The sequence below is a fragment of the Rana temporaria genome, chromosome 12 (genome assembly GCF_905171775.1).
Source record: "Rana temporaria chromosome 12, aRanTem1.1, whole genome shotgun sequence".
NCBI lineage: Eukaryota > Metazoa > Chordata > Amphibia > Anura > Ranidae > Rana > Rana temporaria.
In genome coordinates, this window is record NC_053500.1 from 109,859,162 (window position 1) to 109,877,466 (window position 18,305).

General features: G+C 49.4%; 1 protein-coding gene across 4 annotated transcripts in view; it reads right to left on the reverse strand.

Annotated features, from left to right (window-relative positions):
* SEPTIN9 (septin 9) overlaps positions 1-18,305 on the reverse strand; it is a 421,638-nt gene that overhangs the window by 77,696 nt on the left and 325,637 nt on the right. The window contains exon 1 of one of the 4 annotated variants that reach the window (XM_040330154.1): positions 14,774-14,875. The exons of the other annotated variants lie outside the window; for them this stretch is intronic. The gene's annotated coding sequence lies outside the window, so the exon portion shown is untranslated. Of the gene's footprint in view, positions 1-14,773; positions 14,876-18,305 lie in introns of those variants that run through there. 4 annotated transcript variants of the gene reach the window in all.

Consider the following 18,305-nt stretch of genomic DNA (forward strand, 5'->3'; position numbering starts at 1 on the left):
CTATTTTCCCGTCGGGATTCCCGGCTGTTTACCTCACGGGAAAACTGCTAGGGAGCATACACACGGCTGGGATTCCCGGCCAAATGCTCTCCTGGCAGTTTTCCTGCCGGGAAAACCGGCCGTGCGTACGAGGCTCAAGTCATGTTTTGTGAAGGGGTCAAATACTTATTTCTAGGGGTGCAACAGATCAAAAAAACTCACGGATCGGATCGATCCTCAGATCAGGAGTCACTGATCGGATCATTTTCGGGTCAGCAAAAAAAAAAAAAAAAAAAAAGTCGGATTCAAGTCTGGGCTCTAGCTGGAATGAATGCAGAACACCTAAACATTCTATGCCTGCTGCGACCTGTAGTCCCCCATGGCAGGGAGAGGTTCTGTGGTGTGAAGACTGGGCTCTCCATGGTACACCGCCCTATATCCTCCAAGTCTTAATCTAACACACAGTCGGTAATAAGACTCACAACACGCCGCAAAATGATTACCGCGGATAAAAGTCAGCTAGAAGAGAGACACAGTCACCGAATTCACACACCGACCCATCCACCACAGCGACCCGCCTGAGAGAATAGCGCGGGAGAACACGTGACGTCACCGCCTGTACACAGGAGGAAACGGAGAGGGGCGCGGATATGAGAAGGTACGCCACAGCGGCGAGGGGCGGGCTTGTCTGTGTTGAGAGGTGGAGTGGAGCAAGATGGCCGCCGCTCCGGAGCTAGGCCGAAGCCGTGGACTTTCCTACGGCCGAGGCTCCGGAGCACTCCGCGGATCGCGTGGTGTGCCGATTCGAACGGGGTGACCCGTTCGGATCACGGATCAGTGACGATCCGTTGCACCCCTACTTATTTCACACATGGAAATCAATTTAGAACTTTTTTTAAATGCGTTTTTCGGGATATCGTTGTTGTTATTCAGTCTCTCGCTGTTAAAATAAACCGACCATTAAAATTATAGGACTGATAATTTTTTTGTCAGTGGGAAAACATAAAATCAATCAGGAGATCCAATACTTTTTTCAGTTTTTTGGTTATGGGTTCAGATATGCTTTTAATTTATTTCTCCACTGAGTTGACTTGTACATTTAAACATCTATTCATAAAATCTTACTTTTTCAGTTGGGACCACATACCTAAAGCATGCATAAAAAATAGGGTTGTCCCGATACCACTTTTTTAGGACAGAGTACAAGTACCGATACTTTTTTTTATGTACTCGCCGATACCGAATACCGATACTTTTTTTAAATGTGTCCCCAAATGCAGCCATGTCCCCCCACATATTGCAGCCATGTCCCCCACATATTGCAGCCATGTCCCCCACATATTGCAGTCATGTCCCCCACATATTGCAGTCATGTCCCCCACATTCCAGCCATGTCCCCCACATTCCAGCCATGTCCCCCACATAATGCAGCCATGTCCCCCACATAATGCAGCCATGTCCCCCACATAATGCAGCCATGTCCCCCACATAATGCAGCCATGTCCCCCACATTCCAGCCATGTCCCCCACATTCCAGCCATGTCCCCCACATTCCAGCCATGTCCCCCACATTCCAGCCATGTCCCCCATACCTTGATGCCGCACGTGCCGCCGTTAATCAGCGTGCGGGGAACAGCTTTCGTTTGAATAGCTGTATCCCCGCCGCGTATAGACACTCCCCCTTGCGCTGGATTGGACAGATCATCCGTCCAATACGCGGCGGGGATACAGCTATTCAAAAGAAAGCTGTTCTCCGCACGCTGATTAACGGCTGCGGGGGGGGGGGGCTAGAACAAGTATTCTATTTTAGTATAGGGGGTATTTGCTGGAGTACGAGTACTCCCGCAAATACTCGGTATCGGTCCCGATACCGATACTGGTATCGGTATCGGGACAACCCTAATAAAAAATATGGCGATGAAGTCAGCAGTATGAAGATTGTGACTGGCCAGGCACCATCTTATAACATTGAAAAAACAAATCCTAGATGTACTGTTATGTGAAACCGAGTAGACGCGTGACATGAATGGCCTGCAGGCAATGCAGATCAAATTCAGGATAAAGAGAGATTTCCTAATCACTGAAATGTCCTTTAGAAAGTGGATCTAGAGAGAGATGTAATATATAATTTTTTTTTCTTGAGCCATACATCATTAGCATCTAAGACTGGGAACCACATGCAATTCGTAAACTAGTATAGAATGCTACAATAGCAAAGATTGTATGTATACAATTATATTATAACCCCATAAGCAGAGTTTTTCAATCGTTTTCTAAACTAGTAGAGAAAATTCTAACACAAAGAGCAATGACACAGGGTGGGCAGATTGCCCTTTATAAGGGCGCTTAATTCCACTTATTCTTCCTGTTGCAGCCACCTAAGTGCTAGGCCCCGAGTAGCACCCTGTTAAGACCAACAATAGTGACCTTTCTCTATCCTCGGCCAGCTGGTCCAGGAGAGGATGTGGGGCTGTGCTGGGGAGGAAGGGAAGGAGAGACTAGCCCTAGAGAAAAAGAATAAAAATGTCCCGGAGGGGGAGAGCGGGTGGGAGGAGGAGAAGGGGACACACACACTAGGGGAGGTTTATCACTTCCTCATAAAGGCCTGTGAAACTTTATAGATTTAAATGCAAACATGTGTTGCGAGGTATTGGCGCTATTTGTATGTGTATACACTAGCACATACCAGACATGAAGGAAGTAGGGGGGAAAAAAATGATTCCAGATACACTTAGTGAACAAAAGTCCTGAACAGAACGAGGAGCCATCAAGTTCAAAAGCAAACTTTTTTTTTTTTGTTGCTGAAGGAAAGGAATCGGTTACATTCCCAGCTCTGCATTTGTCCATGGCGTGTTTGCATGGGTTACCATTTATCGAAATTACTTTTTTGGAAATTGAACCAACAATGCAGAATTTAAAGAGGAGTTCCAGTCTGGAAAAAAAAAAAAAAGGGGGGGGGGGTATACTTATAAAAAATATAAGTACAAATACTGTAGCTGCTGACTTAATATATGGACACTTACCTGTCCAGGGAGCCCACGATGTTAGCACCCCAGGCGATCTTCAGATCGGCTCCCGCCAGCATTCCTGGTAAGGAAAACTGGCAGTGAAGCCTCTCGGCTTCACAGCGTTCCCTACTGAGCATGTGCGAAGTGGGTTGTGCTTTCTAACTGGCCCGGCGTCGGGGAAGGGGGGGGGGGGGGGGGGAAATAGAGGGCCGTACTTCCAAAACGATTGCACCGTCTCTCGGGAACAGGGAATGGTACCTGGCAAACAGGTAACCGTTCTCCCCTGAAAGGAAGCAGATAAGCACAAGTTCCACTTTTGGTTTCATAAAGCAACTCCCAGCAAAAAAAAAAATAAGTTTTCCCATGCAGTGGGGCTGTGCCTGTACTGCATGGATTAACTGCTGGTTTTGTCAAGGGGTGACCAGAAAGCTGTACACTCACCCAATCTTCAGCTCCAGGAGCAAACAGTGCTCCCCCATGATCCAACGGTGGACTGTTCCTGTCTGTGCCAAGTGAGAGTAAGCAATGCCCCATCTTTGGTATTAGGGTGGAGCATTGGTGCCCCGCCCGCGTCAGCAATGGAGCCCGCCCACTGGCATCAGCAATGGTACCTGCCCGCATCAGTGGGAGAAATGGTGCCCGCCTGCCGGCATCAGCGGGAGCAATGGTGCCTCAAGGACCCGATAAAGGCAAGCAAAGGCCTGTAGTTTGGAGACCATTGCCCTAGCCAAAAATGAGCAGTAAATCAATGCAATGTTGGCACAACCAATAATGGAGAAAGTAAAAAATAAAAAAAAATTACCCGGAGTTTAGCTTAAAGTAAATACACGCCAATGTTTCGGACACATCTGTGTACCAATTAGCTTAATTTTGCATTCCTCCAGAACACTGTCAGGACCCTGGCTGATGACGACATCACGCACAAAGTTGCCTTTTGCAACTGAGAGAAGAGAAGCAGAAGTATTTCCTATCTGAGCTGCCCATCATCACTCAGAAGTAATGCAGGTCTGGTTAAGATTACAGAATGGAATATGTCTAGGGCCCCTTTCGCATGGGCCTAGCTGCTGACTCGTGGTCCGTGGCGGATCACATTAGCAGTGGCAGACGATCAGTAGGCGATACTATATATTACACACCAAAATCCCTCTTTACAACGCCACAAACAGGACCCTAGCAGCGTGGCCCTATATATCTCTATGGGGCGTGGAGGCAAGTAGTATTGCCTAACAAACACAATGTGCCTTTCTTTTTTTTTTTGTTTGCACTGTTTTTTATATCCTCTGGATATAGGATTGTAGAATCCCCCCCCCCCCCTTCTACTGGTTGAACTAGATGGACTTTTCAACCAGACTATGCAACTCCGTAACTATATGTAATATCTCCGGTGGCCATTGCTTGGGTTTGACAAAATGACCCTTAAACTGCCTGTTTTTTTGCCACTTGACACTGCCCATGCTAAAAGGGCCTAAAGAAATCAAAGCCAATCTGCCAAGACAGACATCATTGCTGAACTTTGATATATGCCAGTTCCCTATCTGAGATGCTCATCCAAGAACAATAACTGGGACTTGGGTGCCAACCACAATTAGCAGCACTGTTTCAAATATGTTATGGAGTATGCGTCACATGTATGGTTTCTGACCTACGTGGGCAGGACCAGGTGGACGTCACTCTTGCCTAGGTGAGAAGGAAATGGGAGCAGGTAGCTGTCCAAAAATAGTACATGCTCCAAGTAAAAAAAAAAAAAACATCAAAAGTGTTAGAGGCCGTGTGGGAAGCGGGAATAGCAGCACTTTCTTTTGAGTGAAGATCCGCTTTAATTTAATGTCAATTGTGACATGTGAATAAAGTTCTAACATTAAAAAAAAAGTACCACCACCAGTGGCCGGGCAAGCAGGAGATGCTACAGATGTTAATGAACCCAATAAAGAATCTATAAATGGATGTTTGCCCATGCTCAGTTACTTGCCAGTCAGCAACATTCCATATTGCATCCTGGCAGGTTCACTTTAAAGCGGAGTTCACTCGAAAAAAAAATGTTAAACCTTAGATTGAGGCTCATTTTGTCAAGGGGAATCGGGTAGTTTTTTTTAAAATCGAAGCAGTTCTTACCGTTTTAGAGAGCGATCTTCTCCGCCGCTTCCGGGTATGGGCTGCGGGACTGGGAGTTCCTATTTGATTGACAGGCTTCCGTCGGTCGCATACATCGCGTCACGAGTAGCCGAAAGAAAGAAAGAAGCCGAACGTCGGTGCGGCTCTATACGGCGCCTGCGCACCGACGTTCGGCTACTTTCGGAAAATCGTGACGCAATAGATGCGACCGTCGGAAGCCTGTCAATCAAATAGGAACGCCCAGCCCATACCCGGAAGCGGTGGAGAAGATCGCTCTCTAAAACGGTAAGTACTGCTTCGATTTTAAAAAAAACTACCCGATTCCCCTTGACAAAATGAGCATTAATCTAAGGTTAAAAATTTACTTTTCGGGTGAACCTCCACTTTAAGGTCCAGGAATGGTTAAATTCCGGTCAGGGAGATGTATACGAAGCGCATCAGATGGGCCATGGTAAGCCAGGCTATGCTTTTTAGCATATAAATGGGGCTAGAAGTCATTTTCCAAAAATTACGAATCCCTAGGGTGGGCGCCAGGTGCTGGGCAAACCTCATTATCATCATGTGACTGGTAAAGAATGCTAAGTTGGCTCCAATGGCAGATGGCACGTCATTAGGGACCTCTCATATGATAGCATCTGAAATCATGTTCCCTCTAAATTTCTAACCTGAGCATAAAGGAAGAGAGAACCAGAATGCTATAAGCAGTAAAGACTGCCCATGCTCAGTTTTAGCCCAAACAATGCATTTTGTGCTACGATTTTACCATGATTTGTGCTTTTAATCTGCCCAAAACCAAATTGGCCAAAAAACAAAAACAGCAAAAGCATAACAAAATACAAAAAAAGTGGAAAAAAAAAAAAAAAAGCAAAGACTGGTCACTGCCGCTCTCTCTCCTTGGGCAGAGAGACTGGTCTGATCTCCGCCCCCTCCTGTAGTACTCTGCAGGCAGCCTGTAATGGATGGGGCCTGCTAGGAACTTGCACCCCAAGATTAAGGTAAGCCTGCGGTCAATTTAGGAGATGGGGGCAGGGAATGTTACCATGTTGCACCCTAAAATATCAAGGGCATCTTTTTTGCCGCGTTTGGGATGCCAATCACAATGAATTGCACTGCGAGCCCAACACACATTTTATGTGCATTTCTGCAGCCCAAGTGGATTTGACATTTGAACTGAGCAGTTTTACCGTATGTATATTACTAAAGTTGGCCATACATTGGGCGAATTTCAATCAGAGGGTGGCCCCTGTCGGTACAATTTCTCCCAACATCCTTCAACTGTAAAATCAAAGCAGCTGGGCAGAAAACTGTTGGCCAAACAGTGCCTGCATCCAATCAGATGCAGACACTGTTTGGGTATTCTAAAAGCCATTGGCGCTGGTTGTCAGAATACTTTAGGCACAGGTCGGGTAATTGTCCATTCGCACGTTTTAGCAAAAATTAAAAAAAAATCTGATTTCTTTGACAGGCTGCTCACAACACTTGACCTAATTCTACCCAGTTTCGTGTCCACTGACATCCCCTGACTGCAAAGGTCCGATCAGGTCTGCCTGAAAAACGAATGCTGCATACATACGGTCGGAATTTCCGATGGAAAAAGTCAGATGGGAGCTTTTCATCGGATATTCCGACCGTGTGTATGCCCCATCTGACTTTTTCTGTCAGAATTTCAGACGGACTTATTTTATAATAAGTGCCTTGCTCTATATGTAAAAGGGATTTCTCTATGGGTGTATGTCACCTTATTGTAAGGTCCGTGCTCCATATATAGAAGGTATTTCTCTATGGGTGTATGTCACCTTATTGTAAGGTCCGTGCTCCATATATAGAAGGCAGCCCTCAAAAATTCACTTGTTTGCTCGCATTTTGCGAGTGGAATTTATTCCAGGGGCGAGTGAGGAGCGGGGGTGAACCAGGCTGACAGTTTCCTGGCTGAAGCAATCAGCCAGGAAACTGTCAGCCGAAGGACACAGAGAGCGGCAGGGCTGGACTGCCCTGGCGCCGCTTTGAGCCGAGGCTGCAGCGCTCTCCTTCTCCCCCTCTTGTATCACACACAGCGGGCATCTTCCGCTGTGGGTCATGGAGCGGGGTCTGTGTTTGACGGCGCAATGTGACAAGGTCTCGCCCCCCAGCTAATGTGATAGTAGATTGAATCGGTGTTCTACCTATCACATTAGCCGGTCTAGGGTGGCGGGACCTTATCACACCGTGCCGCCAAACACAAACCAGGCTCCATGACACACAGCGGAAGATGCACGCTGTGTGTGAGATACAAGAGGAGGAGAAGGAGAGCGCTGCAGCCTCGGCTCAAAGCGGCGCCAGGGCAGTGTTTGTGTGAGGTGAGTCTGAAGTGATGATGGGGCACAGTAATGCGACAATTGATGGGGCACAGTAATGGGGCACTGTAAGGCTGCAAGTGATGGGGCACTGTAAGGCTGCAAGTGATGGGGCACTGTAAGGCTGCAAGTGATGGGGCACTGTAAGGCTGCAAGTGATGGGGCACTGTAAGGCTGCACAGATGGGTACTGATATGCTTTAGGCTACTATTGTTAAAGTTGTTAATATTTATTTTTGGAACGTAACTCTGCTTAAAATATTTAACAGTGTAATTTCATGAGATAATTTACAAGGGCGTGTTTAGGGGCGGACTTAGGGGTGGGGCAGGGGAGAGGTTGGGTTGGGCAACTGGTGGCGAGTAACTCTTAAGGCCTGGCTAGTGGCTCAACACTTGAAATTTTGAGCCCTGTAGAAGGGATTTCTCTATGGGTGTATGGCGCCTTATTGCAAGGTCCATGCTCCATATATAGAAGGGCTTGCTCTATGGGTGTATGGCATCTTATTGTAAGGTCCGTGCTCCATATGTAGAAGGGCTTGCTCTATGGGTGTATGGCATCTTATTGTAAGGTTCATGCTCCATATGTAGAAGGGATTTCTCTATGGGTGTATGGCATCTTATTGTAAGGTCCATGCTCCATATGTAGAAGGGATTTCTCTATGGGGGTATGGCATCTTATTGTAAGGCCCATGCTCCATATATAGAAGGGATTTCTCTATGGGGGTATGTCACCTTATTGCAAGGTCCATGCTCCAAATATAGAAGGGCTTGCTCTATGGGTGTATGGCGCCTTATTGTAAGGTCCATGCTCCATATATAGAAGGGCTTGGTGTATGGCATCTTATTGTAAGGTCCATGCTCCATATGTAGAAGGGATTTCTCTATAGGTGTATGGCGCCTTATTGTAAGGTCCATGCTCCATATGTAGAAAGGATTTCTCTATGGGGGTATGGTGCCTTATTGTAAGGTCCATGCTCCATATATAGAAGGGATTTCTCTATGGGGGTATGGCGCCTTATTGTAAGGTCCATGCTCCATATATAGAAGAGATTTCTCTTGTATGGCACCCTATTGTAAGGTCCATGCTCAACATGTAGAAGAGATTTTTCTATCTGTATCCCAAATCAACCTTTGAGTACCCTTGAATATATTATCAATCAATAACGCGGTTTCCTTCTGGGCAATAAACAAAGGTCTCGGGCAAAACAAAAAAAAAAAAAAAAATAAAAAAAAAGAGAAGAGGACTGGCAGCATTTTTAAAAATATATGAGGTACAAGGACACCTAGTAAAGAAAAAATTGGGATCCCTGAAAATAAAGGGCGTGCATTATTCTGCCAGCCTTCGATGCACAGAAATGTAATATATACATAGCAGGCTCTTTTATAAACACTGCGCTGACTGTTAACCTTTCCCTGATCCAGAAGAAGACAGCCCGGCCTGCTGGAATCTATAGGCTGAGAAGGATGTGCATGTCTTTGCTAGATTGCAGAGACTAAACAGGAGGGTGGCTGGGGGGGGGGGGGGAATCAGGGGGGGGGGGGGGATGTGGAAGGTGAGCTTTCTGTGTCTTCATTTACAGAACAGGAAACCATGACAGATCTCATGTGCAGAATACACCCTCACCAATAACCACGACACAGATACAATACAGCCGGAATATAAAGGATGCATGCGTCTGCGCTGCCATCGATAATTGGCCTACAGGATGCTTGGAGGTACGAGGCCACTGACAACGTTGCCGCCATTTACTGAAAAAACAGGCCAAGGCATTGCATGCTCATTGGTTCATTAATGAGCTCACCGTCAGGTTCACTTCATTCATCCATGGTCAACCCTATAGGGGGATTTCAGTGTGACATTCATCAATCTTAGTAGATAGGCGGCCCTTTTATTTATTATATAGGAACCTCATTTTATCACATGATAATATTCCACGTATGTAGCGGGATCTATTGCCGCTTTCTCTGAAGGTACCCAGAGAGACAATGCAGAAAAGGCCATTGATCAATCATCAATAGGATTAGGTTGGAGGCACATGGCTTTCTCATACAATAAGCCATCACCGGCCTTCTCCTTTACGGCTGCGAACCGTCCTCCCGACGCGACCCATCAATGTGCTCAGACGCATCTTCTAGGGTGGTTGTCATTGAAAGTCATGGGCTTTCTGAAAATTCCACTATTTTATATCTCATCAGGGATCTTGGGTTGCCTTTGGAATTTAAAGCAAGCTCCCGACGAGGACAGAGAGTCTGCAGGTACAGCATTTTCCTGCCTTCAAGGTTACAAATAGTATTTTGCAACCCAAAACCAGCGACAGGGAAGATAAGGCCATCGCACTGTCAACACCTGAGAGAAAACAGGTTTAGAAGGAAGTTGGAGCGTTTTCTTCTAAAGTGAAAAATGTGCCACACTCAGCAAAAGAAACATTTTTACCGGCTGATGGCCGAGCCCAAAACCTAAAGGAACCCAACAGTTCTCATGGCTCAGAATCCTGCAATAGGCCCTTAATGTGCATCACTGGGAGGGTGCCGCTGCAGGAGACTCTGGAGCTGTGGTGGTCCTCTTTGAATGTGGCCCCTGATATCAAAGGGCCAATCATAATACTTCATTAACTATCAGAGCCTTCAGGATACAGGAGAGGGTCAGAGACTGCAGGCGTGATACAAGAGAGAGGGTCAGAGACTGCAGGCGCGATACAAGAGAGAGGGTCAGAGACTGCAGGCGTGATACAAGAGAGAGGGTCAGAGACTGCAGGCGTGATACAAGAGAGAGGGTCAGAGACTGCAGGCGTGATACAAGAGAGAGGGTCAGAGACTGCAGGCGTGATACAAGAGAGAGGGTCAGAGACTGCAGACGTGATACAAGAGAGAGGGTCAGAGACTGCAGACGTGATACAAGAGAGAGGGTCAGAGACTGCAGACGTGATACAAGAGAGAGGGTCAGAGACTGCAGACGTGATACAAGAGAGAGGGTCAGAGACTGCAGACGTGATACAAGAGAGAGGGTCAGAGACTGCAGACGTGATACAAGAGAGAGGGTCAGAGACTGCAGACGTGATACAAGAGAGAGGGTCAGAGACTGCAGACGTGATACAGGAGAGGATCAGAGACTGCAGGCGTGATACAAGAGAGGCTCAGAGACTGCAGACGTGATACAAGAGAGGCTCAGAGACTGCAGACGTGATACAAGAGAGGCTCAGAGACTGCAGGCGTGATACAAGAGAGGCTCAGAGACTGCAGGCGTGATACAAGAGAGGCTCAGAGACTGCAGGCGTGATACAAGAGAGGGTCAGAGACTGCAGGCGCGATACAAGAGAGAGGGTCAGAGACTGCAGGCGCGATACAAGAGAGAGGGTCAGAGACTGCAGGCGCGATACAAGAGAGAGGGTCAGAGACTGCAGGCGCGATACAAGAGAGAGGGTCAGAGACTGCAGACGTGATACAAGAGAGAGGGTCAGAGACTGCAGACGTGATACAAGAGAGAGGGTCAGAGACTGCAGACGTGATACAAGAGAGAGGGTCAGAGACTGCAGACGTGATACAAGAGAGAGGGTCAGAGACTGCAGACGTGATACAAGAGAGAGGGTCAGAGACTGCAGACGTGATACAAGAGAGAGGGTCAGAGACTGCAGACGTGATACAAGAGAGAGGGTCAGAGACTGCAGACGTGATACAAGAGAGAGGGTCAGAGACTGCAGACGTGATACAGGAGAGGATCAGAGACTGCAGGCGTGATACAAGAGAGGCTCAGAGACTGCAGACGTGATACAAGAGAGGCTCAGAGACTGCAGACGTGATACAAGAGAGGCTCAGAGACTGCAGGCGTGATACAAGAGAGGCTCAGAGACTGCAGGCGTGATACAAGAGAGGGTCAGAGACTGCAGGCGCGATACAAGAGAGAGGGTCAGAGACTGCAGGCGCGATACAAGAGAGAGGGTCAGAGACTGCAGGCGCGATACAAGAGAGAGGGTCAGAGACTGCAGGCGCGATACAAGAGAGAGGGTCAGAGACTGCAGGCGCGATACAAGAGAGAGGGTCAGAGACTGCAGGCGCGATACAAGAGAGAGGGTCAGAGACTGCAGGCGCGATACAAGAGAGAGGGTCAGAGACTGCAGGCGCGATACAAGAGAGAGGGTCAGAGACTGCAGGCGCGATACAAGAGAGAGGGTCAGAGACTGCAGGCGCGATACAAGAGAGAGGGTCAGAGACTGCAGGCGCGATACAAGAGAGAGGGTCAGAGACTGCAGGCGCGATACAAGAGAGAGGGTCAGAGACTGCAGGCGCGATACAAGAGAGAGGGTCAGAGACTGCAGGCGCGATACAAGAGAGAGGGTCAGAGACTGCAGGCGCGATACAAGAGAGAGGGTCAGAGACTGCAGGCGCGATACAAGAGAGAGGGTCAGAGACTGCAGGCGCGATACAAGAGAGAGGGTCAGAGACTGCAGGCGCGATACAAGAGAGAGGGTCAGAGACTGCAGGCGTGATACAAGAGAGAGGGTCAGAGACTGCAGGCGTGATACAAGAGAGAGGGTCAGAGACTGCAGGCGTGATACAAGAGAGAGGGTCAGAGACTGCAGGCGTGATACAAGAGAGAGGGTCAGAGACTGCAGGCGTGATACAAGAGAGAGGGTCAGAGACTGCAGGCGTGATACAAGAGAGAGGGTCAGAGACTGCAGGCGTGATACAAGAGAGAGGGTCAGAGACTGCAGGCGTGATACAAGAGAGAGGGTCAGAGACTGCAGGCGTGATACAAGAGAGAGGGTCAGAGACTGCAGGCGTGATACAGGAGAGGATCAGAGACTGCAGGCGTGATACAAGAGAGGCTCAGAGACTGCAGACGTGATACAAGAGAGGCTCAGAGACTGCAGGCGTGATACAAGAGAGGGTCAGAGACTGCAGACGTGATACAGGAGAGGGTCAGAGACTGCAGGCGTGATACAGGAGAGGGTCAGAAACTGCAGACATGATACAGGAGAGGGTCAGAAACTGCAGACATGATACAGGAGAGGGTCAGAAACTGCAGACATGATACAGGAGAGGGTCAGAGACTGCAGACATGATACAGGAGAGGGTCAGAGACTGCAGACATGATACAGGAGAGGGTCAGAGACTGCAGACATGATACAGGAGAGGGTCAGATTGTACACAAAACAGCAAGAGGTCTGATATAACAGTCCCTGCACAAGTCAAAGCATCTACATCTGTGCTCCCGACACCACCTTGCAAATTACATTATACCACATTTGATATCACTCTCAGCAAGAGCCAATATAAAACAGAGTGAATAAATATAAAAATAGAAAAAAAAAAAAAAAATGGATGAAGAGCTCAGAATATAAATAAATAAGATATTGTGAAATAAAAACAAACCATTTAACCACTACAAGCCGGTCTAATGAATCGTTTTTACTGGCTTAAACACCAACACACAGAATGTTGTCTAGGAGCCCCAAGGGCCATAGCGCCACATGTGGCCCCTGGGCCTTAGATATAGGAGGCTTCAGCTGTGGCTTCTGACATATCCAAGGGGCCACATATAGGAGACACAGCGATAGGAGAGACAGCGATCACCCTACAGGGGATGGTCTGATGTTGGGGTTACATGACAATTATAGAGATGACAGATGAATGCCTGGGTCTGAGGGCCACACAAGTACTTTTGGGGCCCGGGTGGACACTGGGGTCCTGGAAATAGTCACCTTGTAAAGGAATCATTGAGGGCTCCATTCAGGGCTTATGCAAGGATTTTTGACACCCTGGGCGAAACTTCAATTTGCCACCCCCCTTGCCCTGCCCATGTATACCCCACCTTTTAAATGAAGCGCCCATCAAACGCAGCCTCGCCAGCGCCTATCAAATGCAGCCTCGCCAGCGCCCAACAAACGCAGCCTCGCCAGCGCCCAACAAACGCAGCCTCGCCAGCGCCCACCAAACGCAGCCTCGCCAGCGCCCACCAAACGCAGCCTCGCCAGCGCCCACCAAACGCAGCCTCGCCAGCGCCCACCAAACGCAGCCTCGCCAGCGCCCACCAAACGTAGCCTCGCCAAGGCCCAGCAAACGCAGCCTCGCCAGCGCCCAGCAAACGCAGCCTCGCCAGCGCCCAGCAAACGCAGCCTCGCCAGCGCCCAACAAACGCAGCCTCGCCAGCGCTCTGCAAACGCAGCCTCGCCAGCGCCCACCAAACGCAGCCTCGCCAGCGCCCACCAAACGCAGCCTCGCCAGCGCCCACCAAACGCAGCCTCGCCAGCGCCCACCAAACGCAGCCTCGCCAGCGCCCACCAAACGTAGCCTCGCCAAGGCCCAGCAAACGCAGCCTCGCCAGCGCCCAGCAAACGCAGCCTCGCCAGCGCCCAGCAAACGCAGCCTCGCCAGCGCCCAGCAAACGCAGCCTCGCCAGCGCTCTGCAAACGCAGCCTCGCCAGCGCCCAGCAAACGCAGCCTCGCCAGGGCTCAGCAAACGCAGCCTCGCCAGCATCTATCAAATGCAGCCTCGCCAGCGCCCAAACGCAGCCTCGCCAGCGCCCAGCAAACGCAGCCTCGCCAGGGCCCAGCAAATGCAGCCTCGCCAGCGCCCAGCAAACGCAGCTTTGCCAGCGCCTATCAATGAATGTTTGGTTGCTTCCATTCATTTGGGAGTCGGGACACAGTCCTCCGCCGCCGCTGCGCCTCTGACACTATGTGCGAACGGACCGGCAACTGCCTGCTGATGCTGAGACTTAGTTGCTTGCTGCAGAGAGTAGGAACACCAGTGACCTGGCGCCCTAGGCGGCTGCCTAGTGGTAGCACCGTCCCCGGCCCCATTCATACCAATGTTATGCGACATTGGGGGGTACTCTTTCGTGTTGTGCCCGGTAGGCCAATCAGCTCATTTTTATTGTCCTGCCCGACAAGTCGTCATGGTTTCAGTACGGTGGGCCCCTGGCTTGGCCTGTTTGGGGCCCCATCATCAATGAAGGAGACACCATGCTGGACAAGTGATGTGATTTGTTGTCATTGTACATTGGTGTGAATAGGGAGCTCTGTCAGTGTCATATTTCAGGTGATGATCGGTATCTCTCCTATATGATGTGCTCTGTATCAGGAGGAGGAGAATGTCTCTAGGTGACAGGCCCGGCACAGTACGGGTTAATGATGGGCTCTGCTGATCTCCCCTCCTCCAGGCCGCACGATGCTGGGTGACCCCCCGATGAACAGATGGGGGTCGGGTGATGTCTATACTCCCCATCCCCCTCCTCCCTGCATCCATCCATATGGTGTGATCACAGCACTACACAGTATTTATCAATCAGCGGCACAATCAGGGACGCCTCCCTCCCCGGAGACTCCTCCGCCCCGCACCTACCTCCCGACCACACCGATCCCCGGGGCTGCTCCTCCCGATCACCCGCACCAGGCACACTAACTACGAGCAGAGCCTGAGAGCCGGAGGAGAGCGGAGCGGCCACACCCCCCTGTCACATGGTACGCGGAGGGGGCGTGGTCTCTGCGGGGCGCAGGAGCTGTGATGGGGGGGGGGGGGGATAGCGGGCGATGTCCGATACCGTGCGATGTGTGATCAGAGAGCGTGGAGGAGGGAGGAGACTGTCCTAGTAGTCCTGATGGGGGACAATGACATCATTTGGTGACACCAGATCATTGCATCAGACAGAGGACTGCTCCACTCTCACACACCATGGAATATATATATATATAATATGTACAGTATATAGGAATATGTTCTCTATTGATTCTCAGGACTGAATGGAGTACCGCAGCATTATGTCACACATTCCATTCGAGACTGGGTCAGTCCTGCTGCATTTTCTACAATGTGCACATCATAATGACCCCATCATTGGTGTGAGCGACCGCAATAATAACCCCCATCATTGGTGTCACCGACCGCAATAATGACCCCCATCATTGGTGTCACCGACCGCAATAATGACCCCCATCATTGGTGTCACCGACCGCAATAATAACCCCCATCATTGGTGTCAGCGACCGCAATAATAACCCCCATCATTGGTGTCACCGACCGCAATAATAACAATCATTATTGGTGTCAGCGACCGCAATAATGACCCCCATCATTGGTGTCAGCGACCGCAATAATGACCCCCATCATTGGTGTCAGGGACCGCAATAATGACCCCCATCATTGGTGTTAGCGACCACAATAATAACCCCCATCATTGGTGTCAGCGACTGCAAAAATGACCCTCATCATTAGTGTCAGCGACCGCAATAATAACCCCCATCATTGGTGTCAGCGACCGCAATAATCACCCCCATCCTTGGTGTCAATGACCGCAATAATGACCCCCATCATTGGTGTCAGGGACCGCAATAATAACCCCCATCATTGGTGTCACCGACCGCAATAATAACCCCCATCATTGGTGTCAGCGACCGCAATAATAACCCCCATCATTGGTGTCACCGACCGCAATAATGACCCCCATCATTGGTGTCACCGACCGCAATAATAACCCCCATCATTGGTGTCAGCGACCTCAATAATAACCCCCATCATTGGTGTCAGCGACCGCAATAATAACCCCCATCATTGGTGTCAGCTACCGCAATAATAACCCCCATTATTGGTGTCAGCGACCGCAATAATGACCCCCATCATTGGTGTCAGCGACCGCAATAATGACCCCCATCATTGGTGTCAGCGACCGCAATAATGACCCCCATCATTGGTGTCAGCGACCGCAATAATAACCCCCATCTTTGGTGTCAGCGACCGCAATAATAACCCCCATCATTGGTGTCAGCGACCGCAATAATGACCCCCATCATTGGTGTCAGCGACCGCAATAATGACCCCCATCACTGGTGTCAGTGACCGCAATAATAACCCCCATCATTGGTGTCACCGACCGCAATAATGACCCCCATCACTGGTGTCAGTGACCGCAATAATGACCCCCATCATTGGTGTCAGTGACCGCAATAATGACCCCCATCATTGGTGTCAGCGACCGCAATAATGACCCCGAATCATTGCTGTCAGTGACCGAAATAATAACCCCCATCATTGGTGTCAGCGACCGCAATAATGACCCCCATCATTGGTGTCAGCGACCGCAATAATAACCCCCATCATTGGTGTCAGCGACCGCAATAATGACCCCCATCATTGGTGTCAGCAACCGCAATAATGACCCCCATCATTGGTGTCAGGGACCGCAATAATGACCCCCATCATTGGTGTTAGCGACCACAATAATAACCCCCATCATTGGTGTCAGCGACTGCAAAAATGACCCTCATCATTAGTGTCAGCGACCGCAATAATAACCCCCATCATTGGTGTCAGCGACCGCAATAATCACCCCCATCCTTGGTGTCAATGACCGCAATAATGACCCCCATCATTGGTGTCAGGGACCGCAATAATAACCCCCATCATTGGTGTCACCGACCGCAATAATAACCCCCATCATTGGTGTCAGCGACCGCAATAATAACCCCCATCATTGGTGTCACCGACCGCAATAATGACCCCCATCATTGGTGTCACCGACCGCAATAATAACCCCCATCATTGGTGTCAGCGACCTCAATAATAACCCCCATCATTGGTGTCAGCGACCGCAATAATAACCCCCATCATTGGTGTCAGCGACCGCAATAATAACCCCCATTATTGGTGTCAGCAACCGCAATAATGACCCCCATCATTGGTGTCAGCGACCGCAATAATGACCCCCATCATTGGTGTCAGCGACCGCAATAATGACCCCCATCATTGGTGTCAGCGACCGCAATAATAACCCCCATCTTTGGTGTCAGCGACCGCAATAATAACCCCCATCATTGGTGTCAGCGACCGCAATAATGACCCCCATCATTGGTGTCAGCGACCGCAATAATGACCCCCATCACTGGTGTCAGTGACCGCAATAATAACCCCCATCATTGGTGTCAGCGACCGCAATAATGACCCCCATCACTGGTGTCAGCGACCGCAATAATAACCCCCATCATTGGTGTCAGCGACCGCAATAATGACCCCCATCACTGGTGTCAGTGACCGCAATAATGACCCCCATCACTGGTGTCAGTGACCGCAATAATGACCCCCATCATTGGTGTCAGCGACCGCAATAATGACCCCGAATCATTGCTGTCAGTGACCGAAATAATAACCCCCATCATTGGTGTCAGCGACCGCAATAATGACCCCCATCATTGGTGTCAGCGACCGCAATAATAACCCCCATCATTGGTGTCAGCGACCGCAATAATGACCCCCATCATTGGTGTCAGCAACCGCAATAATGACCCCCATCATTGGTGTCAGGGACCGCAATAATGACCCCCATCATTGGTGTCAGCGACTGCAAAAATGACCCTCATCATTAGTGTCAGCGACCGCAATAATCACCCCCATCCTTGGTGTCAATGACCGCAATAATGACCCCCATCATTGGTGTCAGGGACCGCAATAATGACCCCCATCATTGGTGTTAGCGACCACAATAATAACCCCCATCATTGGTGTCAGCGACTGCAAAAATGACCCTCATCATTAGTGTCAGCGACCGCAATAATCACCCCCATCCTTGGTGTCAATGACCGCAATAATGACCCCCATCATTGGTGTCAGGGACCCCCCCCATTGGTGTCATCTTTGGAAAAGTCAACTGGCAGAGTTGTATTTTCCCTCTCGATCACATTGACTGCTCAATGTGAATCATTGCTGGAGCCATGAGAACATGAACTTCTATGGAGGAATCCAATAGACTATACAGTGATCATTCCTCCATCTTATATCCATAACAGATAAACAGGTATGGAAATATATTCCTGACCAACCAATCAGAATTCATCTTCTTACAGGATTGTACCCAATATGTGATAATGGCCAATGCTGACTGTGA